The 27,890-nt window shown below is 48.8% G+C and overlaps 24 non-coding genes across 24 annotated transcripts; all 24 read left to right on the forward strand.

Moving 5' to 3' along the window:
- Positions 1-1,418: 1,418 nt before the first annotated feature.
- On the forward strand, positions 1,419-1,491 carry TRNAA-AGC (transfer RNA alanine (anticodon AGC)). Its single transcript has one exon. It is a non-coding gene; the product is annotated as a tRNA-Ala (tRNA).
- Positions 1,492-4,282: 2,791 nt separating this feature from the next.
- Positions 4,283-4,355, forward strand: TRNAA-AGC (transfer RNA alanine (anticodon AGC)). The gene has a single exon. It is a non-coding gene; the product is annotated as a tRNA-Ala (tRNA).
- An 882-nt stretch (positions 4,356-5,237) lies between these two features.
- Positions 5,238-5,310, forward strand: TRNAA-AGC (transfer RNA alanine (anticodon AGC)). Its single transcript has one exon. It is a non-coding gene; the product is annotated as a tRNA-Ala (tRNA).
- An 883-nt stretch (positions 5,311-6,193) lies between these two features.
- Positions 6,194-6,266, forward strand: TRNAA-AGC (transfer RNA alanine (anticodon AGC)). The gene has a single exon. It is a non-coding gene; the product is annotated as a tRNA-Ala (tRNA).
- A 1,095-nt stretch (positions 6,267-7,361) lies between these two features.
- TRNAA-AGC (transfer RNA alanine (anticodon AGC)) lies at positions 7,362-7,434 on the forward strand. Its single transcript has one exon. It is a non-coding gene; the product is annotated as a tRNA-Ala (tRNA).
- An 882-nt stretch (positions 7,435-8,316) lies between these two features.
- Positions 8,317-8,389, forward strand: TRNAA-AGC (transfer RNA alanine (anticodon AGC)). The gene has a single exon. It is a non-coding gene; the product is annotated as a tRNA-Ala (tRNA).
- A 1,854-nt stretch (positions 8,390-10,243) lies between these two features.
- Positions 10,244-10,316, forward strand: TRNAA-AGC (transfer RNA alanine (anticodon AGC)). The gene has a single exon. It is a non-coding gene; the product is annotated as a tRNA-Ala (tRNA).
- An 882-nt stretch (positions 10,317-11,198) lies between these two features.
- TRNAA-AGC (transfer RNA alanine (anticodon AGC)) lies at positions 11,199-11,271 on the forward strand. Its single transcript has one exon. It is a non-coding gene; the product is annotated as a tRNA-Ala (tRNA).
- Positions 11,272-12,165: 894 nt separating this feature from the next.
- On the forward strand, positions 12,166-12,238 carry TRNAA-AGC (transfer RNA alanine (anticodon AGC)). Its single transcript has one exon. It is a non-coding gene; the product is annotated as a tRNA-Ala (tRNA).
- Positions 12,239-13,120: 882 nt separating this feature from the next.
- TRNAA-AGC (transfer RNA alanine (anticodon AGC)) lies at positions 13,121-13,193 on the forward strand. The gene has a single exon. It is a non-coding gene; the product is annotated as a tRNA-Ala (tRNA).
- An 894-nt stretch (positions 13,194-14,087) lies between these two features.
- TRNAA-AGC (transfer RNA alanine (anticodon AGC)) lies at positions 14,088-14,160 on the forward strand. Its single transcript has one exon. It is a non-coding gene; the product is annotated as a tRNA-Ala (tRNA).
- Positions 14,161-15,042: 882 nt separating this feature from the next.
- TRNAA-AGC (transfer RNA alanine (anticodon AGC)) lies at positions 15,043-15,115 on the forward strand. The gene has a single exon. It is a non-coding gene; the product is annotated as a tRNA-Ala (tRNA).
- Positions 15,116-15,997: 882 nt separating this feature from the next.
- On the forward strand, positions 15,998-16,070 carry TRNAA-AGC (transfer RNA alanine (anticodon AGC)). Its single transcript has one exon. It is a non-coding gene; the product is annotated as a tRNA-Ala (tRNA).
- Positions 16,071-16,953: 883 nt separating this feature from the next.
- On the forward strand, positions 16,954-17,026 carry TRNAA-AGC (transfer RNA alanine (anticodon AGC)). Its single transcript has one exon. It is a non-coding gene; the product is annotated as a tRNA-Ala (tRNA).
- Positions 17,027-17,909: 883 nt separating this feature from the next.
- TRNAA-AGC (transfer RNA alanine (anticodon AGC)) lies at positions 17,910-17,982 on the forward strand. The gene has a single exon. It is a non-coding gene; the product is annotated as a tRNA-Ala (tRNA).
- A 1,839-nt stretch (positions 17,983-19,821) lies between these two features.
- On the forward strand, positions 19,822-19,894 carry TRNAA-AGC (transfer RNA alanine (anticodon AGC)). Its single transcript has one exon. It is a non-coding gene; the product is annotated as a tRNA-Ala (tRNA).
- An 881-nt stretch (positions 19,895-20,775) lies between these two features.
- On the forward strand, positions 20,776-20,848 carry TRNAA-AGC (transfer RNA alanine (anticodon AGC)). The gene has a single exon. It is a non-coding gene; the product is annotated as a tRNA-Ala (tRNA).
- An 884-nt stretch (positions 20,849-21,732) lies between these two features.
- TRNAA-AGC (transfer RNA alanine (anticodon AGC)) lies at positions 21,733-21,805 on the forward strand. The gene has a single exon. It is a non-coding gene; the product is annotated as a tRNA-Ala (tRNA).
- Positions 21,806-22,689: 884 nt separating this feature from the next.
- On the forward strand, positions 22,690-22,762 carry TRNAA-AGC (transfer RNA alanine (anticodon AGC)). Its single transcript has one exon. It is a non-coding gene; the product is annotated as a tRNA-Ala (tRNA).
- An 885-nt stretch (positions 22,763-23,647) lies between these two features.
- TRNAA-AGC (transfer RNA alanine (anticodon AGC)) lies at positions 23,648-23,720 on the forward strand. The gene has a single exon. It is a non-coding gene; the product is annotated as a tRNA-Ala (tRNA).
- Positions 23,721-24,606: 886 nt separating this feature from the next.
- Positions 24,607-24,679, forward strand: TRNAA-AGC (transfer RNA alanine (anticodon AGC)). Its single transcript has one exon. It is a non-coding gene; the product is annotated as a tRNA-Ala (tRNA).
- An 884-nt stretch (positions 24,680-25,563) lies between these two features.
- On the forward strand, positions 25,564-25,636 carry TRNAA-AGC (transfer RNA alanine (anticodon AGC)). Its single transcript has one exon. It is a non-coding gene; the product is annotated as a tRNA-Ala (tRNA).
- Positions 25,637-26,521: 885 nt separating this feature from the next.
- TRNAA-AGC (transfer RNA alanine (anticodon AGC)) lies at positions 26,522-26,594 on the forward strand. Its single transcript has one exon. It is a non-coding gene; the product is annotated as a tRNA-Ala (tRNA).
- Positions 26,595-27,478: 884 nt separating this feature from the next.
- TRNAA-AGC (transfer RNA alanine (anticodon AGC)) lies at positions 27,479-27,551 on the forward strand. The gene has a single exon. It is a non-coding gene; the product is annotated as a tRNA-Ala (tRNA).
- The last annotated feature ends 339 nt before the right edge of the window (positions 27,552-27,890 follow it).

Here is a 27,890-nt window from a genome sequence, read left to right on the forward strand (position 1 = left end):
CGCCATAGAATTCACACCACTTCTCAATCGTGAAAATCCAACTCTCACCCCTAGTGTGACTAAAGCCAACTCTTCTGCTTCGTTAGTGGCTTGACAACAGTCAGACGGTAATGTGGCTTCTCGTAAGAGAGGTGTAAGCAGCAGCAGAGTGGCGCAGCGGGAGCGTGCTGGGCCCATAACCCAGAGGTCGATGGATCGAAACCATCCTCTGCTAAGCGCAGAGTTTTGCATTTTTCATGCTCCCAGGAAAAAGGTACCCCAAAAATTCACTGTCTCGTTCTTTCAGGCCACCCAAAGCCCAGCAAACTCCACTGTCCTTTCTATTTCAAGGCACAAAAAAATCCACACTTAGAAAAAAAAAAAAAAAAAAAAAGAAACCTTTCTTCTCCCATGGTCAAAGCTTGGTTTAGGCATGATAACATGACTACGGTGTGACCCGAGTGCCAGAAGCCAGCAACCGTAGAGGGGGATTAGCTCAAATGGTAGAGCGCTCGCTTAGCATGCGAGAGGTAGCGGGATCGATGCCTGCATCCTCCAAAACTTCCACTTGGCACTACCTTCAAATGAAGGGCCAACTTTTTTTTAGTTGGCACTGACACAAAAACCTAGGAAGCAGCTGCACGCATGTCTGGCTAAACCTTCGATAGCTCAGCTGGTAGAGCGGAGGACTGTAGTAGCTAATTAGCAATCCTTAGGTCGCTGGTTTGATTCCGGCTCGAAGGATGCTTTTGAGTGCCCGACAACCTTGCATGCTTCAACTTGGAGGCTCTCTCGCACAGACTTTGCAGCTGCATACCTCCTGGCCACACTCTTTTTGAGCCTGACCCCACAATCATTGGCCTCCGGAGAGAGTGTTAACAAGAATACTTCAAAACAAGAGAAACAATGCGTTGGCCGGGAATCAAACCCGGGTCAACTGCTTGGAAGGCAGCTATGCTCACCACTATACCACCAACGCCATAGAATTCACACCACTTCTCAATCGTGAAAATCCAACTCTCACCCCTAGTGTGACTAAAGCCAACTCTTCTGCTTCGTTAGTGGCTTGACAACAGTCAGACGGTAATGTGGCTTCTCGTAAGAGAGGTGTAAGCAGCAGCAGAGTGGCGCAGCAGGAGCGTGCTGGCCCATAACCCAGAGGTCGATGGATCGAAACCATCCTCTGCTAAGCGCAGAGTTTTGCATTTTTCATGCTCCCAGGAAAAAGGTACCCCAAAAATTCACTGTCTCGTTCTTTCAGGCCACCCAAAGCCCAGCAAACTCCACTGTCCTTTCTATTTCAAGGCACAAAAAAATCCACACTTAGAAAAAAAAAAAAAAAAAAAAAGAAACCTTTCTTCTCCCATGGTCAAAGCTTGGTTTAGGCATGATAACATGACTACGGTGTGACCCGAGTGCCAGAAGCCAGCAACCGTAGAGGGGGATTAGCTCAAATGGTAGAGCGCTCGCTTAGCATGCGAGAGGTAGCGGGATCGATGCCCGCATCCTCCAAAACTTCCACTTGGCACTACCTTCAAATGAAGGGCCAACTTTTTTTTAGTTGGCACTGACACAAAAACCTAGGAAGCAGCTGCACGCATGTCTGGCTAAACCTTCGATAGCTCAGCTGGTAGAGCGGAGGACTGTAGTAGCTAATTAGCAATCCTTAGGTCGCTGGTTTGATTCCGGCTCGAAGGATGCTTTTGAGTGCCCGACAACCTTGCATGCTTCAACTTGGAGGCTCTCTCGCACAGACTTTGCAGCTGCATACCTCCTGGCCACACTCTTTTTGAGCCTGACCCCACAATCATTGGCCTCCGGAGAGAGTGTTAACAAGAATACTTCAAAACAAGAGAAACAATGCGTTGGCCGGGAATCAAACCCGGGTCAACTGCTTGGAAGGCAGCTATGCTCACCACTATACCACCAACGCCATAGAATTCACACCACTTCTCAATCGTGAAAATCCAACTCTCACCCCTAGTGTGACTAAAGCCAACTCTTCTGCTTCGTTAGTGGCTTGACAACAGTCAGACGGTAATGTGGCTTCTCGTAAGAGAGGTGTAAGCAGCAGCAGAGTGGCGCAGCAGGAGCGTGCTGGCCCATAACCCAGAGGTCGATGGATCGAAACCATCCTCTGCTAAGCGCAGAGTTTTGCATTTTTCATGCTCCCAGGAAAAAGGTACCCCAAAAATTCACTGTCTCGTTCTTTCAGGCCACCCAAAGCCCAGCAAACTCCACTGTCCTTTCTATTTCAAGGCACAAAAAAATCCACACTTAGAAAAAAAAAAAAAAAAAAAAAAGAAACCTTTCTTCTCCCATGGTCAAAGCTTGGTTTAGGCATGATAACATGACTACGGTGTGACCCGAGTGCCAGAAGCCAGCAACCGTAGAGGGGGATTAGCTTAAATGGTAGAGCGCTCGCTTAGCATGCGAGAGGTAGCGGGATCGATGCCCGCATCCTCCAAAACTTCTACTTGGCACTACCTTCAAATGAAGGGCCAACTTTTTTTTAGTTGGCACTGACACAAAAACCTAGGAAGCAGCTGCACGCATGTCTGGCTAAACCTTCGATAGCTCAGCTGGTAGAGCGGAGGACTGTAGTAGCTAATTAGCAATCCTTAGGTCGCTGGTTTGATTCCGGCTCGAAGGATGCTTTTGAGTGCCCGACAACCTTGCATGCTTCAACTTGGAGGCTCTCTCGCACAGACTTTGCAGCTGCATACCTCCTGGCCACACTCTTTTTGAGCCTGACCCCCACAATCATTGGCCTCCGGAGAGAGTGTTAACAAGAATACTTCAAAACAAGAGAAACAAGAGAAACAATGCGTTGGCCGGGAATCGAACCCGGGTCCACTGCTTGGAAGGCAGCTATGCTCACCACTATACTACCAACGCCATAGAATTCACACCACTTCTCAATCGTGAAAATCCAACTCTCACCCCTAGTGTGACTAAAGCCAACTCTTCTGCTTCGTTAGTGGCTTGACAACAGTCAGACGGTAATGTGGCTTCTCGTAAGAGAGGTGTAAGCAGCAGCAGAGTGGCGCAGCGGGAGCGTGCTGGGCCCATAACCCAGAGGTCGATGGATCGAAACCATCCTCTGCTAAGCGCAGAGTTTTGCATTTTTCATGCTCCCAGGAAAAAGGTACCCCAAAAATTCACTGTCTCGTTCTTTCAGGCCACCCAAAGCCCAGCAAACTCCACTGTCCTTTCTATTTCAAGGCACAAAAAAATCCACACTTAGAAAAAAAAAAAAAAAAAGAAACCTTTCTTCTCCCATGGTCAAAGCTTGGTTTAGGCATGATAACATGACTACGGTGTGACCCGAGTGCCAGAAGCCAGCAACCGTAGAGGGGGATTAGCTTAAATGGTAGAGCGCTCGCTTAGCATGCGAGAGGTAGCGGGATCGATGCCCGCATCCTCCAAAACTTCCACTTGGCACTACCTTCAAATGAAGGGCCAACTTTTTTTTAGTTGGCACTGACACAAAAACCTAGGAAGCAGCTGCACGCATGTCTGGCTAAACCTTCGATAGCTCAGCTGGTAGAGCGGAGGACTGTAGTAGCTAATTAGCAATCCTTAGGTCGCTGGTTTGATTCCGGCTCGAAGGATGCTTTTGAGTGCCCGACAACCTTGCATGCTTCAACTTGGAGGCTCTCTCGCACAGACTTTGCAGCTGCATACCTCCTGGCCACACTCTTTTTGAGCCTGGCCCCACAACCATTGGCCTCCGGAGAGAGTGTTAACAAGAATATTCAAAACAAGAGAAACAATGCGTTGGCCGGGAATCGAACCCGGGTCAACTGCTTGGAAGGCAGCTATGCTCACCACTATACTACCAACGCCATAGAATTCACACCACTTCTCAATCGTGAAAATCCAACTCTCACCCCTAGTGTGACTAAAGCCAACTCTTCTGCTTCGTTAGTGGCTTGACAACAGTCAGACGGTAATGTGGCTTCTCGTAAGAGAGGTGTAAGCAGCAGCAGAGTGGCGCAGCGGGAGCGTGCTGGGCCCATAACCCAGAGGTCGATGGATCGAAACCATCCTCTGCTAAGCGCAGAGTTTTGCATTTTTCATGCTCCCAGGAAAAAGGTACCCCAAAAATTCACTGTCTCGTTCTTTCAGGCCACCCAAAGCCCAGCAAACTCCACTGTCCTTTCTATTTCAAGGCACAAAAAAATCCACACTTAGAAAAAAAAAAAAAAAGAAACCTTTCTTCTCCCATGGTCAAAGCTTGGTTTAGGCATGATAACATGACTACGGTGTGACCCGAGTGCAAGAAGCCAGCAACCGTAGAGGGGGATTAGCTCAAATGGTAGAGCGCTCGCTTAGCATGCGAGAGGTAGCGGGATCGATGCCCGCATCCTCCAAAACTTCCACTTGGCACTACCTTCAAATGAAGGGCCAACTTTTTTTTAGTTGGCACTGACACAAAAACCTAGGAAGCAGCTGCACGCATGTCTGGCTAAACCTTCGATAGCTCAGCTGGTAGAGCGGAGGACTGTAGTAGCTAATTAGCAATCCTTAGGTCGCTGGTTTGATTCCGGCTCGAAGGATGCTTTTGAGTGCCCGACAACCTTGCATGCTTCAACTTGGAGGCTCTCTCGCACAGACTTTGCAGCTGCATACCTCCTGGCCACACTCTTTTTGAGCCTGACCCCCACAATCATTGGCCTCCGGAGAGAGTGTTAACAAGAATATTCAAAACAAGAGAAACAATGCGTTGGCCGGGAATCGAACCCGGGTCAACTGCTTGGAAGGCAGCTATGCTCACCACTATACTACCAACGCCATAGAATTCACACCACTTCTCAATCGTGAAAATCCAACTCTCACCCCTAGTGTGACTAAAGCCAACTCTTCTGCTTCGTTAGTGGCTTGACAACAGTCAGACGGTAATGTGGCTTCTCGTAAGAGAGGTGTAAGCAGCAGCAGAGTGGCGCAGCGGGAGCGTGCTGGGCCCATAACCCAGAGGTCGATGGATCGAAACCATCCTCTGCTAAGCGCAGAGTTTTGCATTTTTCATGCTCCCAGGAAAAAGGTACCCCAAAAATTCACTGTCTCGTTCTTTCAGGCCACCCAAAGCCCAGCAAACTCCACTGTCCTTTCTATTTCAAGGCACAAAAAAATCCACACTTAGAAAAAAAAAAAAAAAAAAAAAGAAACCTTTCTTCTCCCATGGTCAAAGCTTGGTTTAGGCATGATAACATGACTACGGTGTGACCCGAGTGCCAGAAGCCAGCAACCGTAGAGGGGGATTAGCTCAAATGGTAGAGCGCTCGCTTAGCATGCGAGAGGTAGCGGGATCGATGCCCGCATCCTCCAAAACTTCCACTTGGCACTACCTTCAAATGAAGGGCCAACTTCTTTTTAGTTGGCACTGACACAAAAACCTAGGAAGCAGCTGCACGCATGTCTGGCTAAACCTTCGATAGCTCAGCTGGTAGAGCGGAGGACTGTAGTAGCTAATTAGCAATCCTTAGGTCGCTGGTTTGATTCCGGCTCGAAGGATGCTTTTGAGTGCCCGACAACCTTGCATGCTTCAACTTGGAGGCTCTCTCGCACAGACTTTGCAGCTGCATACCTCCTGGCCACACTCTTTTTGAGCCTGACCCCACAATCATTGGCCTCCGGAGAGAGTGTTAACAAGAATACTTCAAAACAAGAGAAACAATGCGTTGGCCGGGAATCGAACCCGGGTCAACTGCTTGGAAGGCAGCTATGCTCACCACTATACCACCAACGCCATAGAATTCACACCACTTCTCAATCGTGAAAATGCAACTCTCACCCCTAGTGTGACTAAAGCCAACTCTTCTGCTTCGTTAGTGGCTTGACAACAGTCAGAAGGTAATGTGGCTTCTCGTAAGAGAGGTTTAAGCAGCAGCAGAGTGGCGCAGCGGGAGCGTGCTGGGCCCATAACCCAGAGGTCGATGGATCGAAACCATCCTCTGCTAAGCGCAGAGTTTTGCATTTTTCATGCTCCCAGGAAAAAGGTACCCCAAAAATTCACTGTCTCGTTCTTTCAGGCCACCCAAAGCCCAGCAAACTCCACTGTCCTTTCTATTTCAAGGCACAAAAAAATCCACACTTAGAAAAAAAAAAAAAAAAAAAAAAGAAACCTTTCTTCTCCCATGGTCAAAGCTTGGTTTAGGCATGATAACATGACTACGGTGTGACCCGAGTGCCAGAAGCCAGCAACCGTAGAGGGGGATTAGCTCAAATGGTAGAGCGCTCGCTTAGCATGCGAGAGGTAGCGGGATCGATGCCCGCATCCTCCAAAACTTCCACTTGGCACTACCTTCAAATGAAGGGCCAACTTCTTTTTAGTTGGCACTGACACAAAAACCTAGGAAGCAGCTGCACGCATGTCTGGCTAAACCTTCGATAGCTCAGCTGGTAGAGCGGAGGACTGTAGTAGCTAATTAGCAATCCTTAGGTCGCTGGTTTGATTCCGGCTCGAAGGATGCTTTTGAGTGCCCGACAACCTTGCATGCTTCAACTTGGAGGCGCTCTCGCACAGACTTTGCAGCTGCATACCTCCTGGCCACACTCTTTTTGAGCCTGACCCCACAATCATTGGCCTCCGGAGAGAGTGTTAACAAGAATACTTCAAAACAAGAGAAACAATGCGTTGGCCGGGAATCGAACCCGGGTCAACTGCTTGGAAGGCAGCTATGCTCACCACTATACCACCAACGCCATAGAATTCACACCACTTCTCAATCGTGAAAATCCAACTCTCACCAATACCTCCTGGCCACACTCTTTTTGAGCCTGACCCCACAATCATTGGCCTCCGGAGAGAGTGTTAACAAGAATACTTCAAAACAAGAGAAACAATGCGTTGGCCGGGAATCGAACCCGGGTCAACTGCTTGGAAGGCAGCTATGCTCACCACTATACCACCAACGCCATAGAATTCACACCACTTCTCAATCGTGAAAATGCAACTCTCACCCCTAGTGTGACTAAAGCCAACTCTTCTGCTTCGTTAGTGGCTTGACAACAGTCAGAAGGTAATGTGGCTTCTCGTAAGAGAGGTTTAAGCAGCAGCAGAGTGGCGCAGCGGGAGCGTGCTGGGCCCATAACCCAGAGGTCGATGGATCGAAACCATCCTCTGCTAAGCGCAGAGTTTTGCATTTTTCATGCTCCCAGGAAAAAGGTACCCCAAAAATTCACTGTCTCGTTCTTTCAGGCCACCCAAAGCCCAGCAAACTCCACTGTCCTTTCTATTTCAAGGCACAAAAAAATCCACACTTAGAAAAAAAAAAAAAAAAAAAAAGAAACCTTTCTTCTCCCATGGTCAAAGCTTGGTTTAGGCATGATAACATGACTACGGTGTGACCCGAGTGCCAGAAGCCAGCAACCGTAGAGGGGGATTAGCTCAAATGGTAGAGCGCTCGCTTAGCATGCGAGAGGTAGCGGGATCGATGCCCGCATCCTCCAAAACTTCCACTTGGCACTACCTTCAAATGAAGGGCCAACTTCTTTTTAGTTGGCACTGACACAAAAACCTAGGAAGCAGCTGCACGCATGTCTGGCTAAACCTTCGATAGCTCAGCTGGTAGAGCGGAGGACTGTAGTAGCTAATTAGCAATCCTTAGGTCGCTGGTTTGATTCCGGCTCGAAGGATGCTTTTGAGTGCCCGACAACCTTGCATGCTTCAACTTGGAGGCGCTCTCGCACAGACTTTGCAGCTGCATACCTCCTGGCCACACTCTTTTTGAGCCTGACCCCACAATCATTGGCCTCCGGAGAGAGTGTTAACAAGAATACTTCAAAACAAGAGAAACAATGCGTTGGCCGGGAATCGAACCCGGGTCAACTGCTTGGAAGGCAGCTATGCTCACCACTATACCACCAACGCCATAGAATTCACACCACTTCTCAATCGTGAAAATCCAACTCTCACCCCTAGTGTGACTAAAGCCAACTCTTCTGCTTCGTTAGTGGCTTGACAACAGTCAGACGGTAATGTGGCTTCTCGTAAGAGAGGCGTAAGCAGCAGCAGAGTGGCGCAGCGGGAGCGTGCTGGGCCCATAACCCAGAGGTCGATGGATCGAAACCATCCTCTGCTAAGCGCAGAGTTTTGCATTTTTCATGCTCCCAGGAAAAAGGTACCCCAAAAATTCACTGTCTCGTTCTTTCAGGCCACCCAAAGCCCAGCAAACTCCACTGTCCTTTCTATTTCAAGGCACAAAAAAATCCACACTTAGAAAAAAAAAAAAAAAAAAAAAGAAACCTTTCTTCTCCCATGGTCAAAGCTTGGTTTAGGCATGATAACATGACTACGGTGTGACCCGAGTGCCAGAAGCCAGCAACCGTAGAGGGGGATTAGCTCAAATGGTAGAGCGCTCGCTTAGCATGCGAGAGGTAGCGGGATCGATGCCCGCATCCTCCAAAACTTCCACTTGGCACTACCTTCAAATGAAGGGCCAACTTCTTTTTAGTTGGCACTGACACAAAAACCTAGGAAGCAGCTGCACGCATGTCTGGCTAAACCTTCGATAGCTCAGCTGGTAGAGCGGAGGACTGTAGTAGCTAATTAGCAATCCTTAGGTCGCTGGTTTGATTCCGGCTCGAAGGATGCTTTTGAGTGCCCGACAACCTTGCATGCTTCAACTTGGAGGCTCTCTCGCACAGACTTTGCAGCTGCATACCTCCTGGCCACACTCTTTTTGAGCCTGACCCCACAATCATTGGCCTCCGGAGAGAGTGTTAACAAGAATACTTCAAAACAAGAGAAACAATGCGTTGGCCGGGAATCGAACCCGGGCCGGGAATCGAACCCGGGTCAACTGCTTGGAAGGCAGCTATGCTCACCACTATACCACCAACGCCATAGAATTCACACCACTTCTCAATCGTGAAAATCCAACTCTCACCCCTAGTGTGACTAAAGCCAACTCTTCTGCTTCGTTAGTGGCTTGACAACAGTCAGACGGTAATGTGGCTTCTCGTAAGAGAGGTGTAAGCAGCAGCAGAGTGGCGCAGCGGGAGCGTGCTGGGCCCATAACCCAGAGGTCGATGGATCGAAACCATCCTCTGCTAAGCGCAGAGTTTTGCATTTTTCATGCTCCCAGGAAAAAGGTACCCCAAAAATTCACTGTCTCGTTCTTTCAGGCCACCCAAAGCCCAGCAAACTCCACTGTCCTTTCTATTTCAAGGCACAAAAAAATCCACACTTAGAAAAAAAAAAAAAAAAAAAAAGAAACCTTTCTTCTCCCATGGTCAAAGCTTGGTTTAGGCATGATAACATGACTACGGTGTGACCCGAGTGCCAGAAGCCAGCAACCGTAGAGGGGGATTAGCTCAAATGGTAGAGCGCTCGCTTAGCATGCGAGAGGTAGCGGGATCGATGCCTGCATCCTCCAAAACTTCCACTTGGCACTACCTTCAAATGAAGGGCCAACTTTTTTTTAGTTGGCACTGACACAAAAACCTAGGAAGCAGCTGCACGCATGTCTGGCTAAACCTTCGATAGCTCAGCTGGTAGAGCGGAGGACTGTAGTAGCTAATTAGCAATCCTTAGGTCGCTGGTTTGATTCCGGCTCGAAGGATGCTTTTGAGTGCCCGACAACCTTGCATGCTTCAACTTGGAGGCTCTCTCGCACAGACTTTGCAGCTGCATACCTCCTGGCCACACTCTTTTTGAGCCTGACCCCACAATCATTGGCCTCCGGAGAGAGTGTTAACAAGAATACTTCAAAACAAGAGAAACAATGCGTTGGCCGGGAATCAAACCCGGGTCAACTGCTTGGAAGGCAGCTATGCTCACCACTATACCACCAACGCCATAGAATTCACACCACTTCTCAATCGTGAAAATCCAACTCTCACCCCTAGTGTGACTAAAGCCAACTCTTCTGCTTCGTTAGTGGCTTGACAACAGTCAGACGGTAATGTGGCTTCTCGTAAGAGAGGTGTAAGCAGCAGCAGAGTGGCGCAGCAGGAGCGTGCTGGCCCATAACCCAGAGGTCGATGGATCGAAACCATCCTCTGCTAAGCGCAGAGTTTTGCATTTTTCATGCTCCCAGGAAAAAGGTACCCCAAAAATTCACTGTCTCGTTCTTTCAGGCCACCCAAAGCCCAGCAAACTCCACTGTCCTTTCTATTTCAAGGCACAAAAAAATCCACACTTAGAAAAAAAAAAAAAAAAAAAAAGAAACCTTTCTTCTCCCATGGTCAAAGCTTGGTTTAGGCATGATAACATGACTACGGTGTGACCCGAGTGCCAGAAGCCAGCAACCGTAGAGGGGGATTAGCTCAAATGGTAGAGCGCTCGCTTAGCATGCGAGAGGTAGCGGGATCGATGCCCGCATCCTCCAAAACTTCCACTTGGCACTACCTTCAAATGAAGGGCCAACTTCTTTTTAGTTGGCACTGACACAAAAACCTAGGAAGCAGCTGCACGCATGTCTGGCTAAACCTTCGATAGCTCAGCTGGTAGAGCGGAGGACTGTAGTAGCTAATTAGCAATCCTTAGGTCGCTGGTTTGATTCCGGCTCGAAGGATGCTTTTGAGTGCCCGACAACCTTGCATGCTTCAACTTGGAGGCTCTCTCGCACAGACTTTGCAGCTGCATACCTCCTGGCCACACTCTTTTTGAGCCTGACCCCACAATCATTGGCCTCCGGAGAGAGTGTTAACAAGAATACTTCAAAACAAGAGAAACAATGCGTTGGCCGGGAATCGAACCCGGGTCAACTGCTTGGAAGGCAGCTATGCTCACCACTATACCACCAACGCCATAGAATTCACACCACTTCTCAATCGTGAAAATCCAACTCTCACCCCTAGTGTGACTAAAGCCAACTCTTCTGCTTCGTTAGTGGCTTGACAACAGTCAGACGGTAATGTGGCTTCTCGTAAGAGAGGTGTAAGCAGCAGCAGAGTGGCGCAGCGGGAGCGTGCTGGGCCCATAACCCAGAGGTCGATGGATCGAAACCATCCTCTGCTAAGCGCAGAGTTTTGCATTTTTCATGCTCCCAGGAAAAAGGTACCCCAAAAATTCACTGTCTCGTTCTTTCAGGCCACCCAAAGCCCAGCAAACTCCACTGTCCTTTCTATTTTAAGGCACAAAAAAATCCACACTTAGAAAAAAAAAAAAAAAAAAAAAGAAACCTTTCTTCTCCCATGGTCAAAGCTTGGTTTAGGCATGATAACATGACTACGGTGTGACCCGAGTGCCAGAAGCCAGCAACCGTAGAGGGGGATTAGCTCAAATGGTAGAGCGCTCGCTTAGCATGCGAGAGGTAGCGGGATCGATGCCCGCATCCTCCAAAACTTCTACTTGGCACTACCTTCAAATGAAGGGCCAACTTTTTTTTAGTTGGCACTGACACAAAAACCTAGGAAGCAGCTGCACGCATGTCTGGCTAAACCTTCGATAGCTCAGCTGGTAGAGCGGAGGACTGTAGTAGCTAATTAGCAATCCTTAGGTCGCTGGTTTGATTCCGGCTCGAAGGATGCTTTTGAGTGCCCGACAACCTTGCATGCTTCAACTTGGAGGCTCTCTCGCACAGACTTTGCAGCTGCATACCTCCTGGCCACACTCTTTTTGAGCCTGACCCCCACAATCATTGGCCTCCGGAGAGAGTGTTAACAAGAATACTTCAAAACAAGAGAAACAAGAGAAACAATGCGTTGGCCGGGAATCGAACCCGGGTCCACTGCTTGGAAGGCAGCTATGCTCACCACTATACTACCAACGCCATAGAATTCACACCACTTCTCAATCGTGAAAATCCAACTCTCACCCCTAGTGTGACTAAAGCCAACTCTTCTGCTTCGTTAGTGGCTTGACAACAGTCAGACGGTAATGTGGCTTCTCGTAAGAGAGGTGTAAGCAGCAGCAGAGTGGCGCAGCGGGAGCGTGCTGGGCCCATAACCCAGAGGTCGATGGATCGAAACCATCCTCTGCTAAGCGCAGAGTTTTGCATTTTTCATGCTCCCAGGAAAAAGGTACCCCAAAAATTCACTGTCTCGTTCTTTCAGGCCACCCAAAGCCCAGCAAACTCCACTGTCCTTTCTATTTCAAGGCACAAAAAAATCCACACTTAGAAAAAAAAAAAAAAGAAAAAAAAGAAACCTTTCTTCTCCCATGGTCAAAGCTTGGTTTAGGCATGATAACATGACTACGGTGTGACCCGAGTGCCAGAAGCCAGCAACCGTAGAGGGGGATTAGCTCAAATGGTAGAGCGCTCGCTTAGCATGCGAGAGGTAGCGGGATCGATGCCCGCATCCTCCAAAACTTCCACTTGGCACTACCTTCAAATGAAGGGCCAACTTCTTTTTAGTTGGCACTGACACAAAAACCTAGGAAGCAGCTGCACGCATGTCTGGCTAAACCTTCGATAGCTCAGCTGGTAGAGCGGAGGACTGTAGTAGCTAATTAGCAATCCTTAGGTCGCTGGTTTGATTCCGGCTCGAAGGATGCTTTTGAGTGTCCGACAACCTTGCATGCTTCAACTTGGAGGCTCTCTCGCACAGACTTTGCAGCTGCATACCTCCTGGCCACACTCTTTTTGAGCCTGACCCCACAATCATTGGCCTCGGGAGAGAGTGTTAACAAGAATACTTCAAAACAAGAGAAACAATGCGTTGGCCGGGAATCGAACCCGGGTCAACTGCTTGGAAGGCAGCTATGCTCACCACTATACCACCAACGCCATAGAATTCACACCACTTCTCAATCGTGAAAATCCAACTCTCACCCCTAGTGTGACTAAAGCCAACTCTTCTGCTTCGTTAGTGGCTTGACAACAGTCAGACGGTAATGTGGCTTCTCGTAAGAGAGGTGTAAGCAGCAGCAGAGTGGCGCAGCGGGAGCGTGCTGGGCCCATAACCCAGAGGTCGATGGATCGAAACCATCCTCTGCTAAGCGCAGAGTTTTGCATTTTTCATGCTCCCAGGAAAAAGGTACCCCAAAAATTCACTGTCTCGTTCTTTCAGGCCACCCAAAGCCCAGCAAACTCCACTGTCCTTTCTATTTTAAGGCACAAAAAAATCCACACTTAGAAAAAAAAAAAAAAAAAAAAAGAAACCTTTCTTCTCCCATGGTCAAAGCTTGGTTTAGGCATGATAACATGACTACGGTGTGACCCGAGTGCCAGAAGCCAGCAACCGTAGAGGGGGATTAGCTCAAATGGTAGAGCGCTCGCTTAGCATGCGAGAGGTAGCGGGATCGATGCCCGCATCCTCCAAAACTTCTACTTGGCACTACCTTCAAATGAAGGGCCAACTTTTTTTTAGTTGGCACTGACACAAAAACCTAGGAAGCAGCTGCACGCATGTCTGGCTAAACCTTCGATAGCTCAGCTGGTAGAGCGGAGGACTGTAGTAGCTAATTAGCAATCCTTAGGTCGCTGGTTTGATTCCGGCTCGAAGGATGCTTTTGAGTGCCCGACAACCTTGCATGCTTCAACTTGGAGGCTCTCTCGCACAGACTTTGCAGCTGCATACCTCCTGGCCACACTCTTTTTGAGCCTGACCCCCACAATCATTGGCCTCCGGAGAGAGTGTTAACAAGAATACTTCAAAACAAGAGAAACAAGAGAAACAATGCGTTGGCCGGGAATCGAACCCGGGTCCACTGCTTGGAAGGCAGCTATGCTCACCACTATACTACCAACGCCATAGAATTCACACCACTTCTCAATCGTGAAAATCCAACTCTCACCCCTAGTGTGACTAAAGCCAACTCTTCTGCTTCGTTAGTGGCTTGACAACAGTCAGACGGTAATGTGGCTTCTCGTAAGAGAGGTGTAAGCAGCAGCAGAGTGGCGCAGCGGGAGCGTGCTGGGCCCATAACCCAGAGGTCGATGGATCGAAACCATCCTCTGCTAAGCGCAGAGTTTTGCATTTTTCATGCTCCCAGGAAAAAGGTACCCCAAAAATTCACTGTCTCGTTCTTTCAGGCCACCCAAAGCCCAGCAAACTCCACTGTCCTTTCTATTTCAAGGCACAAAAAAATCCACACTTAGAAAAAAAAAAAAAAGAAAAAAAAGAAACCTTTCTTCTCCCATGGTCAAAGCTTGGTTTAGGCATGATAACATGACTACGGTGTGACCCGAGTGCCAGAAGCCAGCAACCGTAGAGGGGGATTAGCTCAAATGGTAGAGCGCTCGCTTAGCATGCGAGAGGTAGCGGGATCGATGCCCGCATCCTCCAAAACTTCCACTTGGCACTACCTTCAAATGAAGGGCCAACTTCTTTTTAGTTGGCACTGACACAAAAACCTAGGAAGCAGCTGCACGCATGTCTGGCTAAACCTTCGATAGCTCAGCTGGTAGAGCGGAGGACTGTAGTAGCTAATTAGCAATCCTTAGGTCGCTGGTTTGATTCCGGCTCGAAGGATGCTTTTGAGTGTCCGACAACCTTGCATGCTTCAACTTGGAGGCTCTCTCGCACAGACTTTGCAGCTGCATACCTCCTGGCCACACTCTTTTTGAGCCTGACCCCACAATCATTGGCCTCCGGAGAGAGTGTTAACAAGAATACTTCAAAACAAGAGAAACAATGCGTTGGCCGGGAATCGAACCCGGGTCAACTGCTTGGAAGGCAGCTATGCTCACCACTATACCACCAACGCCATAGAATTCACACCACTTCTCAATCGTGAAAATCCAACTCTCACCCCTAGTGTGACTAAAGCCAACTCTTCTGCTTCGTTAGTGGCTTGACAACAGTCAGACGGTAATGTGGCTTCTCGTAAGAGAGGTGTAAGCAGCAGCAGAGTGGCGCAGCGGGAGCGTGCTGGGCCCATAACCCAGAGGTCGATGGATCGAAACCATCCTCTGCTAAGCGCAGAGTTTTGCATTTTTCATGCTCCCAGGAAAAAGGTACCCCAAAAATTCACTGTCTCGTTCTTTCAGGCCACCCAAAGCCCAGCAAACTCCACTGTCCTTTCTATTTCAAGGCACAAAAAAATCCACACTTAGAAAAAAAAAAAAAAAAAAAAAGAAACCTTTCTTCTCCCATGGTCAAAGCTTGGTTTAGGCATGATAACATGACTACGGTGTGACCCGAGTGCCAGAAGCCAGCAACCGTAGAGGGGGATTAGCTCAAATGGTAGAGCGCTCGCTTAGCATGCGAGAGGTAGCGGGATCGATGCCCGCATCCTCCAAAACTTCCACTTGGCACTACCTTCAAATGAAGGGCCAACTTCTTTTTAGTTGGCACTGACACAAAAACCTAGGAAGCAGCTGCACGCATGTCTGGCTAAACCTTCGATAGCTCAGCTGGTAGAGCGGAGGACTGTAGTAGCTAATTAGCAATCCTTAGGTCGCTGGTTTGATTCCGGCTCGAAGGATGCTTTTGAGTGCCCGACAACCTTGCATGCTTCAACTTGGAGGCGCTCTCGCACAGACTTTGCAGCTGCATACCTCCTGGCCACACTCTTTTTGAGCCTGACCCCACAATCATTGGCCTCCGGAGAGAGTGTTAACAAGAATACTTCAAAACAAGAGAAACAATGCGTTGGCCGGGAATCGAACCCGGGTCAACTGCTTGGAAGGCAGCTATGCTCACCACTATACCACCAACGCCATAGAATTCACACCACTTCTCAATCGTGAAAATCCAACTCTCACCCCTAGTGTGACTAAAGCCAACTCTTCTGCTTCGTTAGTGGCTTGACAACAGTCAGACGGTAATGTGGCTTCTCGTAAGAGAGGCGTAAGCAGCAGCAGAGTGGCGCAGCGGGAGCGTGCTGGGCCCATAACCCAGAGGTCGATGGATCGAAACCATCCTCTGCTAAGCGCAGAGTTTTGCATTTTTCATGCTCCCAGGAAAAAGGTACCCCAAAAATTCACTGTCTCGTTCTTTCAGGCCACCCAAAGCCCAGCAAACTCCACTGTCCTTTCTATTTCAAGGCACAAAAAAATCCACACTTAGAAAAAAAAAAAAAAAAAAAAAGAAACCTTTCTTCTCCCATGGTCAAAGCTTGGTTTAGGCATGATAACATGACTACGGTGTGACCCGAGTGCCAGAAGCCAGCAACCGTAGAGGGGGATTAGCTCAAATGGTAGAGCGCTCGCTTAGCATGCGAGAGGTAGCGGGATCGATGCCCGCATCCTCCAAAACTTCCACTTGGCACTACCTTCAAATGAAGGGCCAACTTCTTTTTAGTTGGCACTGACACAAAAACCTAGGAAGCAGCTGCACGCATGTCTGGCTAAACCTTCGATAGCTCAGCTGGTAGAGCGGAGGACTGTAGTAGCTAATTAGCAATCCTTAGGTCGCTGGTTTGATTCCGGCTCGAAGGATGCTTTTGAGTGCCCGACAACCTTGCATGCTTCAACTTGGAGGCTCTCTCGCACAGACTTTGCAGCTGCATACCTCCTGGCCACACTCTTTTTGAGCCTGACCCCCACAATCATTGGCCTCCGGAGAGAGTGTTAACAAGAATACTTCAAAACAAGAGAAACAATGCGTTGGCCGGGAATCGAACCCGGGTCAACTGCTTGGAAGGCAGCTATGCTCACCACTATACCACCAACGCCATAGAATTCACACCACTTCTCAATCGTGAAAATGCAACTCTCACCCCTAGTGTGACTAAAGCCAACTCTTCTGCTTCGTTAGTGGCTTGACAACAGTCAGACGGTAATGTGGCTTCTCGTAAGAGAGGTGTAAGCAGCAGCAGAGTGGCGCAGCGGGAGCGTGCTGGGCCCATAACCCAGAGGTCGATGGATCGAAACCATCCTCTGCTAAGCGCAGAGTTTTGCATTTTTCATGCTCCCAGGAAAAAGGTACCCCAAAAATTCACTGTCTCGTTCTTTCAGGCCACCCAAAGCCCAGCAAACTCCACTGTCCTTTCTATTTCAAGGCACAAAAAAATCCACACTTAGAAAAAAAAAAAAAAAAAAAAAGAAACCTTTCTTCTCCCATGGTCAAAGCTTGGTTTAGGCATGATAACATGACTACGGTGTGACCCGAGTGCCAGAAGCCAGCAACCGTAGAGGGGGATTAGCTCAAATGGTAGAGCGCTCGCTTAGCATGCGAGAGGTAGCGGGATCGATGCCCGCATCCTCCAAAACTTCCACTTGGCACTACCTTCAAATGAAGGGCCAACTTCTTTTTAGTTGGCACTGACACAAAAACCTAGGAAGCAGCTGCACGCATGTCTGGCTAAACCTTCGATAGCTCAGCTGGTAGAGCGGAGGACTGTAGTAGCTAATTAGCAATCCTTAGGTCGCTGGTTTGATTCCGGCTCGAAGGATGCTTTTGAGTGCCCGACAACCTTGCATGCTTCAACTTGGAGGCTCTCTCGCACAGACTTTGCAGCTGCATACCTCCTGGCCACACTCTTTTTGAGCCTGACCCCACAATCATTGGCCTCCGGAGAGAGTGTTAACAAGAATACTTCAAAACAAGAGAAACAATGCGTTGGCCGGGAATCGAACCCGGGTCAACTGCTTGGAAGGCAGCTATGCTCACCACTATACCACCAACGCCATAGAATTCACACCACTTCTCAATCGTGAAAATCCAACTCTCACCCCTAGTGTGACTAAAGCCAACTCTTCTGCTTCGTTAGTGGCTTGACAACAGTCAGACGGTAATGTGGCTTCTCGTAAGAGAGGCGTAAGCAGCAGCAGAGTGGCGCAGCGGGAGCGTGCTGGGCCCATAACCCAGAGGTCGATGGATCGAAACCATCCTCTGCTAAGCGCAGAGTTTTGCATTTTTCATGCTCCCAGGAAAAAGGTACCCCAAAAATTCACTGTCTCGTTCTTTCAGGCCACCCAAAGCCCAGCAAACTCCACTGTCCTTTCTATTTCAAGGCACAAAAAAATCCACACTTAGAAAAAAAAAAAAAAAAAAAAAAGAAACCTTTCTTCTCCCATGGTCAAAGCTTGGTTTAGGCATGATAACATGACTACGGTGTGACCCGAGTGCCAGAAGCCAGCAACCGTAGAGGGGGATTAGCTCAAATGGTAGAGCGCTCGCTTAGCATGCGAGAGGTAGCGGGATCGATGCCCGCATCCTCCAAAACTTCCACTTGGCACTACCTTCAAATGAAGGGCCAACTTCTTTTTAGTTGGCACTGACACAAAAACCTAGGAAGCAGCTGCACGCATGTCTGGCTAAACCTTCGATAGCTCAGCTGGTAGAGCGGAGGACTGTAGTAGCTAATTAGCAATCCTTAGGTCGCTGGTTTGATTCCGGCTCGAAGGATGCTTTTGAGTGCCCGACAACCTTGCATGCTTCAACTTGGAGGCTCTCTCGCACAGACTTTGCAGCTGCATACCTCCTGGCCACACTCTTTTTGAGCCTGACCCCCACAATCATTGGCCTCCGGAGAGAGTGTTAACAAGAATACTTCAAAACAAGAGAAACAATGCGTTGGCCGGGAATCGAACCCGGGTCAACTGCTTGGAAGGCAGCTATGCTCACCACTATACCACCAACGCCATAGAATTCACACCACTTCTCAATCGTGAAAATCCAACTCTCACCCCTAGTGTGACTAAAGCCAACTCTTCTGCTTCGTTAGTGGCTTGACAACAGTCAGACGGTAATGTGGCTTCTCGTAAGAGAGGCGTAAGCAGCAGCAGAGTGGCGCAGCGGGAGCGTGCTGGGCCCATAACCCAGAGGTCGATGGATCGAAACCATCCTCTGCTAAGCGCAGAGTTTTGCATTTTTCATGCTCCCAGGAAAAAGGTACCCCAAAAATTCACTGTCTCGTTCTTTCAGGCCACCCAAAGCCCAGCAAACTCCACTGTCCTTTCTATTTCAAGGCACAAAAAAATCCACACTTAGAAAAAAAAAAAAAAAAAAAAAAAGAAACCTTTCTTCTCCCATGGTCAAAGCTTGGTTTAGGCATGATAACATGACTACGGTGTGACCCGAGTGCCAGAAGCCAGCAACCGTAGAGGGGGATTAGCTCAAATGGTAGAGCGCTTGCTTAGCATGCGAGAGGTAGCGGGATCGATGCCCGCATCCTCCAAAACTTCCACTTGGCACTACCTTCAAATGAAGGGCCAACTTCTTTTTAGTTGGCACTGACACAAAAACCTAGGAAGCAGCTGCACGCATGTCTGGCTAAACCTTCGATAGCTCAGCTGGTAGAGCGGAGGACTGTAGTAGCTAATTAGCAATCCTTAGGTCGCTGGTTTGATTCCGGCTCGAAGGATGCTTTTGAGTGTCCGACAACCTTGCATGCTTCAACTTGGAGGCTCTCTCGCACAGACTTTGCAGCTGCATACCTCCTGGCCACACTCTTTTTGAGCCTGACCCCACAATCATTGGCCTCCGGAGAGAGTGTTAACAAGAATACTTCAAAACAAGAGAAACAATGCGTTGGCCGGGAATCGAACCCGGGTCAACTGCTTGGAAGGCAGCTATGCTCACCACTATACCACCAACGCCATAGAATTCACACCACTTCTCAATCGTGAAAATCCAACTCTCACCCCTAGTGTGACTAAAGCCAACTCTTCTGCTTCGTTAGTGGCTTGACAACAGTCAGACGGTAATGTGGCTTCTCGTAAGAGAGGTGTAAGCAGCAGCAGAGTGGCGCAGCGGGAGCGTGCTGGGCCCATAACCCAGAGGTCGATGGATCGAAACCATCCTCTGCTAAGCGCAGAGTTTTGCATTTTTCATGCTCCCAGGAAAAAGGTACCCCAAAAATTCACTGTCTCGTTCTTTCAGGCCACCCAAAGCCCAGCAAACTCCACTGTCCTTTCTATTTCAAGGCACAAAAAAATCCACACTTAGAAAAAAAAAAAAAAAAAAAAGAAACCTTTCTTCTCCCATGGTCAAAGCTTGGTTTAGGCATGATAACATGACTACGGTGTGACCCGAGTGCCAGAAGCCAGCAACCGTAGAGGGGGATTAGCTCAAATGGTAGAGCGCTCGCTTAGCATGCGAGAGGTAGCGGGATCGATGCCCGCATCCTCCAAAACTTCCACTTGGCACTACCTTCAAATGAAGGGCCAACTTCTTTTTAGTTGGCACTGACACAAAAACCTAGGAAGCAGCTGCACGCATGTCTGGCTAAACCTTCGATAGCTCAGCTGGTAGAGCGGAGGACTGTAGTAGCTAATTAGCAATCCTTAGGTCGCTGGTTTGATTCCGGCTCGAAGGATGCTTTTGAGTGCCCGACAACCTTGCATGCTTCAACTTGGAGGCGCTCTCGCACAGACTTTGCAGCTGCATACCTCCTGGCCACACTCTTTTTGAGCCTGACCCCACAATCATTGGCCTCCGGAGAGAGTGTTAACAAGAATACTTCAAAACAAGAGAAACAATGCGTTGGCCGGGAATCGAACCCGGGTCAACTGCTTGGAAGGCAGCTATGCTCACCACTATACCACCAACGCCATAGAATTCACACCACTTCTCAATCGTGAAAATCCAACTCTCACCCCTAGTGTGACTAAAGCCAACTCTTCTGCTTCGTTAGTGGCTTGACAACAGTCAGACGGTAATGTGGCTTCTCGTAAGAGAGGCGTAAGCAGCAGCAGAGTGGCGCAGCGGGAGCGTGCTGGGCCCATAACCCAGAGGTCGATGGATCGAAACCATCCTCTGCTAAGCGCAGAGTTTTGCATTTTTCATGCTCCCAGGAAAAAGGTACCCCAAAAATTCACTGTCTCGTTCTTTCAGGCCACCCAAAGCCCAGCAAACTCCACTGTCCTTTCTATTTCAAGGCACAAAAAAATCCACACTTAGAAAAAAAAAAAAAAAAAAAAGAAACCTTTCTTCTCCCATGGTCAAAGCTTGGTTTAGGCATGATAACATGACTACGGTGTGACCCGAGTGCCAGAAGCCAGCAACCGTAGAGGGGGATTAGCTCAAATGGTAGAGCGCTCGCTTAGCATGCGAGAGGTAGCGGGATCGATGCCCGCATCCTCCAAAACTTCCACTTGGCACTACCTTCAAATGAAGGGCCAACTTCTTTTTAGTTGGCACTGACACAAAAACCTAGGAAGCAGCTGCACGCATGTCTGGCTAAACCTTCGATAGCTCAGCTGGTAGAGCGGAGGACTGTAGTAGCTAATTAGCAATCCTTAGGTCGCTGGTTTGATTCCGGCTCGAAGGATGCTTTTGAGTGCCCGACAACCTTGCATGCTTCAACTTGGAGGCTCTCTCGCACAGACTTTGCAGCTGCATACCTCCTGGCCACACTCTTTTTGAGCCTGACCCCCACAATCATTGGCCTCCGGAGAGAGTGTTAACAAGAATACTTCAAAACAAGAGAAACAATGCGTTGGCCGGGAATCGAACCCGGGTCAACTGCTTGGAAGGCAGCTATGCTCACCACTATACCACCAACGCCATAGAATTCACACCACTTCTCAATCGTGAAAATGCAACTCTCACCCCTAGTGTGACTAAAGCCAACTCTTCTGCTTCGTTAGTGGCTTGACAACAGTCAGACGGTAATGTGGCTTCTCGTAAGAGAGGTGTAAGCAGCAGCAGAGTGGCGCAGCGGGAGCGTGCTGGGCCCATAACCCAGAGGTCGATGGATCGAAACCATCCTCTGCTAAGCGCAGAGTTTTGCATTTTTCATGCTCCCAGGAAAAAGGTACCCCAAAAATTCACTGTCTCGTTCTTTCAGGCCACCCAAAGCCCAGCAAACTCCACTGTCCTTTCTATTTCAAGGCACAAAAAAATCCACACTTAGAAAAAAAAAAAAAAAAAAAAAAGAAACCTTTCTTCTCCCATGGTCAAAGCTTGGTTTAGGCATGATAACATGACTACGGTGTGACCCGAGTGCCAGAAGCCAGCAACCGTAGAGGGGGATTAGCTCAAATGGTAGAGCGCTCGCTTAGCATGCGAGAGGTAGCGGGATCGATGCCCGCATCCTCCAAAACTTCCACTTGGCACTACCTTCAAATGAAGGGCCAACTTCTTTTTAGTTGGCACTGACACAAAAACCTAGGAAGCAGCTGCACGCATGTCTGGCTAAACCTTCGATAGCTCAGCTGGTAGAGCGGAGGACTGTAGTAGCTAATTAGCAATCCTTAGGTCGCTGGTTTGATTCCGGCTCGAAGGATGCTTTTGAGTGCCCGACAACCTTGCATGCTTCAACTTGGAGGCTCTCTCGCACAGACTTTGCAGCTGCATACCTCCTGGCCACACTCTTTTTGAGCCTGACCCCACAATCATTGGCCTCCGGAGAGAGTGTTAACAAGAATACTTCAAAACAAGAGAAACAATGCGTTGGCCGGGAATCGAACCCGGGTCAACTGCTTGGAAGGCAGCTATGCTCACCACTATACCACCAACGCCATAGAATTCACACCACTTCTCAATCGTGAAAATCCAACTCTCACCCCTAGTGTGACTAAAGCCAACTCTTCTGCTTCGTTAGTGGCTTGACAACAGTCAGACGGTAATGTGGCTTCTCGTAAGAGAGGCGTAAGCAGCAGCAGAGTGGCGCAGCGGGAGCGTGCTGGGCCCATAACCCAGAGGTCGATGGATCGAAACCATCCTCTGCTAAGCGCAGAGTTTTGCATTTTTCATGCTCCCAGGAAAAAGGTACCCCAAAAATTCACTGTCTCGTTCTTTCAGGCCACCCAAAGCCCAGCAAACTCCACTGTCCTTTCTATTTCAAGGCACAAAAAAATCCACACTTAGAAAAAAAAAAAAAAAAAAAAAAAGAAACCTTTCTTCTCCCATGGTCAAAGCTTGGTTTAGGCATGATAACATGACTACGGTGTGACCCGAGTGCCAGAAGCCAGCAACCGTAGAGGGGGATTAGCTCAAATGGTAGAGCGCTCGCTTAGCATGCGAGAGGTAGCGGGATCGATGCCCGCATCCTCCAAAACTTCCACTTGGCACTACCTTCAAATGAAGGGCCAACTTCTTTTTAGTTGGCACTGACACAAAAACCTAGGAAGCAGCTGCACGCATGTCTGGCTAAACCTTCGATAGCTCAGCTGGTAGAGCGGAGGACTGTAGTAGCTAATTAGCAATCCTTAGGTCGCTGGTTTGATTCCGGTTCGAAGGATGCTTTTGAGTGCCCGACAACCTTGCATGCTTCAACTTGGAGGCTCTCTCGCACAGACTTTGCAGCTGCATACCTCCTGGCCACACTCTTTTTGAGCCTGACCCCCACAATCATTGGCCTCCGGAGAGAGTGTTAACAAGAATACTTCAAAACAAGAGAAACAATGCGTTGGCCGGGAATCGAACCCGGGTCAACTGCTTGGAAGGCAGCTATGCTCACCACTATACCACCAACGCCATAGAATTCACACCACTTCTCAATCGTGAAAATGCAACTCTCACCCCTAGTGTGACTAAAGCCAACTCTTCTGCTTCGTTAGTGGCTTGACAACAGTCAGACGGTAATGTGGCTTCTCGTAAGAGAGGTGTAAGCAGCAGCAGAGTGGCGCAGCGGGAGCGTGCTGGGCCCATAACCCAGAGGTCGATGGATCGAAACCATCCTCTGCTAAGCGCAGAGTTTTGCATTTTTCATGCTCCCAGGAAAAAGGTACCCCAAAAATTCACTGTCTCGTTCTTTCAGGCCACCCAAAGCCCAGCAAACTCCACTGTCCTTTCTATTTCAAGGCACAAAAAAATCCACACTTAGAAAAAAAAAAAAAAGAAAAAAAAGAAACCTTTCTTCTCCCATGGTCAAAGCTTGGTTTAGGCATGATAACATGACTACGGTGTGACCCGAGTGCCAGAAGCCAGCAACCGTAGAGGGGGATTAGCTCAAATGGTAGAGCGCTCGCTTAGCATGCGAGAGGTAGCGGGATCGATGCCCGCATCCTCCAAAACTTCCACTTGGCACTACCTTCAAATGAAGGGCCAACTTCTTTTTAGTTGGCACTGACACAAAAACCTAGGAAGCAGCTGCACGCATGTCTGGCTAAACCTTCGATAGCTCAGCTGGTAGAGCGGAGGACTGTAGTAGCTAATTAGCAATCCTTAGGTCGCTGGTTTGATTCCGGCTCGAAGGATGCTCGAAGGATGCTTTTGAGTGTCCGACAACCTTGCATGCTTCAACTTGGAGGCTCTCTCGCACAGACTTTGCAGCTGCATACCTCCTGGCCACACTCTTTTTGAGCCTGACCCCACAATCATTGGCCTCCGGAGAGAGTGTTAACAAGAATACTTCAAAACAAGAGAAACAATGCGTTGGCCGGGAATCGAACCCGGGTCAACTGCTTGGAAGGCAGCTATGCTCACCACTATACCACCAACGCCATAGAATTCACACCACTTCTCAATCGTGAAAATGCAACTCTCACCCCTAGTGTGACTAAAGCCAACTCTTCTGCTTCGTTAGTGGCTTGACAACAGTCAGACGGTAATGTGGCTTCTCGTAAGAGAGGTGTAAGCAGCAGCAGAGTGGCGCAGCGGGAGCGTGCTGGGCCCATAACCCAGAGGTCGATGGATCGAAACCATCCTCTGCTAAGCGCAGAGTTTTGCATTTTTCATGCTCCCAGGAAAAAGGTACCCCAAAAATTCACTGTCTCGTTCTTTCAGGCCACCCAAAGCCCAGCAAACTCCACTGTCCTTTCTATTTCAAGGCACAAAAAAATCCACACTTAGAAAAAAAAAAAAAAGAAACCTTTCTTCTCCCATGGTCAAAGCTTGGTTTAGGCATGATAACATGACTACGGTGTGACCCGAGTGCCAGAAGCCAGCAACCGTAGAGGGGGATTAGCTCAAATGGTAGAGCGCTCGCTTAGCATGCGAGAGGTAGCGGGATCGATGCCCGCATCCTCCAAAACTTCCACTTGGCACTACCTTCAAATGAAGGGCCAACTTCTTTTTAGTTGGCACTGACACAAAAACCTAGGAAGCAGCTGCACGCATGTCTGGCTAAACCTTCGATAGCTCAGCTGGTAGAGCGGAGGACTGTAGTAGCTAATTAGCAATCCTTAGGTCGCTGGTTTGATTCCGGTTCGAAGGATGCTTTTGAGTGCCCGACAACCTTGCATGCTTCAACTTGGAGGCTCTCTCGCACAGACTTTGCAGCTGCATACCTCCTGGCCACACTCTTTTTGAGCCTGACCCCCACAATCATTGGCCTCCGGAGAGAGTGTTAACAAGAATACTTCAAAACAAGAGAAACAATGCGTTGGCCGGGAATCGAACCCGGGTCAACTGCTTGGAAGGCAGCTATGCTCACCACTATACCACCAACGCCATAGAATTCACACCACTTCTCAATCGTGAAAATGCAACTCTCACCCCTAGTGTGACTAAAGCCAACTCTTCTGCTTCGTTAGTGGCTTGACAACAGTCAGACGGTAATGTGGCTTCTCGTAAGAGAGGTGTAAGCAGCAGCAGAGTGGCGCAGCGGGAGCGTGCTGGGCCCATAACCCAGAGGTCGATGGATCGAAACCATCCTCTGCTAAGCGCAGAGTTTTGCATTTTTCATGCTCCCAGGAAAAAGGTACCCCAAAAATTCACTGTCTCGTTCTTTCAGGCCACCCAAAGCCCAGCAAACTCCACTGTCCTTTCTATTTCAAGGCACAAAAAAATCCACACTTAGAAAAAAAAAAAAAAAAAAAAAAGAAACCTTTCTTCTCCCATGGTCAAAGCTTGGTTTAGGCATGATAACATGACTACGGTGTGACCCGAGTGCCAGAAGCCAGCAACCGTAGAGGGGGATTAGCTCAAATGGTAGAGCGCTCGCTTAGCATGCGAGAGGTAGCGGGATCGATGCCCGCATCCTCCAAAACTTCCACTTGGCACTACCTTCAAATGAAGGGCCAACTTCTTTTTAGTTGGCACTGACACAAAAACCTAGGAAGCAGCTGCACGCATGTCTGGCTAAACCTTCGATAGCTCAGCTGGTAGAGCGGAGGACTGTAGTAGCTAATTAGCAATCCTTAGGTCGCTGGTTTGATTCCGGCTCGAAGGATGCTTTTGAGTGTCCGACAACCTTGCATGCTTCAACTTGGAGGCTCTCTCGCACAGACTTTGCAGCTGCATACCTCCTGGCCACACTCTTTTTGAGCCTGACCCCACAATCATTGGCCTCCGGAGAGAGTGTTAACAAGAATACTTCAAAACAAGAGAAACAATGCGTTGGCCGGGAATCGAACCCGGGTCAACTGCTTGGAAGGCAGCTATGCTCACCACTATACCACCAACGCCATAGAATTCACACCACTTCTCAATCGTGAAAATCCAACTCTCACCCCTAGTGTGACTAAAGCCAACTCTTCTGCTTCGTTAGTGGCTTGACAACAGTCAGACGGTAATGTGGCTTCTCGTAAGAGAGGTGTAAGCAGCAGCAGAGTGGCGCAGCGGGAGCGTGCTGGGCCCATAACCCAGAGGTCGATGGATCGAAACCATCCTCTGCTAAGCGCAGAGTTTTGCATTTTTCATGCTCCCAGGAAAAAGGTACCCCAAAAATTCACTGTCTCGTTCTTTCAGGCCACCCAAAGCCCAGCAAACTCCACTGTCCTTTCTATTTCAAGGCACAAAAAAATCCACACTTAAAAAAAAAAAAAAAAAAAAAAAAAAGAAACCTTTCTTCTCCCATGGTCAAAGCTTGGTTTAGGCATGATAACATGACTACGGTGTGACCCGAGTGCCAGAAGCCAGCAACCGTAGAGGGGGATTAGCTCAAATGGTAGAGCGCTCGCTTAGCATGCGAGAGGTAGCGGGATCGATGCCCGCATCCTCCAAAACTTCCACTTGGCACTACCTTCAAATGAAGGGCCAACTTCTTTTTAGTTGGCACTGACACAAAAACCTAGGAAGCAGCTGCACGCATGTCTGGCTAAACCTTCGATAGCTCAGCTGGTAGAGCGGAGGACTGTAGTAGCTAATTAGCAATCCTTAGGTCGCTGGTTTGATTCCAGCTCGAAGGATGCTTTTGAGTGTCCGACAACCTTGCATGCTTCAACTTGGAGGCTCTCTCGCACAGACTTTGCAGCTGCATACCTCCTGGCCACACTCTTTTTGAGCCTGACCCCACAATCATTGGCCTCCGGAGAGAGTGTTAACAAGAATACTTCAAAACAAGAGAAACAATGCGTTGGCCGGGAATCGAACCCGGGTCAACTGCTTGGAAGGCAGCTATGCTCACCACTATACCACCAACGCCATAGAAGTCACACCACTTCTCAATCGTGAAAATCCAACTCTCACCCCTAGTGTGACTAAAGCCAACTCTTCTGCTTCGTTAGTGGCTTGACAACAGTCAGACGGTAATGTGGCTTCTCGTAAGAGAGGTGTAAGCAGCAGCAGAGTGGCGCAGCGGGAGCGTGCTGGGCCCATAACCCAGAGGTCGATGGATCGAAACCATCCTCTGCTAAGCGCAGAGTTTTGCATTTTTCATGCTCCCAGGAAAAAGGTACCCCAAAAATTCACTGTCTCGTTCTTTCAGGCCACCCAAAGCCCAGCAAACTCCACTGTCCTTTCTATTTCAAGGCACAAAAAAATCCACACTTAGAAAAAAAAAAAAAAGAAAAAAAAGAAACCTTTCTTCTCCCATGGTCAAAGCTTGGTTTAGGCATGATAACATGACTACGGTGTGACCCGAGTGCCAGAAGCCAGCAACCGTAGAGGGGGATTAGCTCAAATGGTAGAGCGCTCGCTTAGCATGCGAGAGGTAGCGGGATCGATGCCCGCATCCTCCAAAACTTCCACTTGGCACTACCTTCAAATGAAGGGCCAACTTCTTTTTAGTTGGCACTGACACAAAAACCTAGGAAGCAGCTGCACGCATGTCTGGCTAAACCTTCGATAGCTCAGCTGGTAGAGCGGAGGACTGTAGTAGCTAATTAGCAATCCTTAGGTCGCTGGTTTGATTCCGGCTCGAAGGATGCTCGAAGGATGCTTTTGAGTGTCCGACAACCTTGCATGCTTCAACTTGGAGGCTCTCTCGCACAGACTTTGCAGCTGCATACCTCCTGGCCACACTCTTTTTGAGCCTGACCCCACAATCATTGGCCTCCGGAGAGAGTGTTAACAAGAAT

Source organism: Eleutherodactylus coqui, chromosome 1 (genome assembly GCF_035609145.1).
Source record: "Eleutherodactylus coqui strain aEleCoq1 chromosome 1, aEleCoq1.hap1, whole genome shotgun sequence".
Lineage (NCBI taxonomy): Eukaryota > Metazoa > Chordata > Amphibia > Anura > Eleutherodactylidae > Eleutherodactylus > Eleutherodactylus coqui.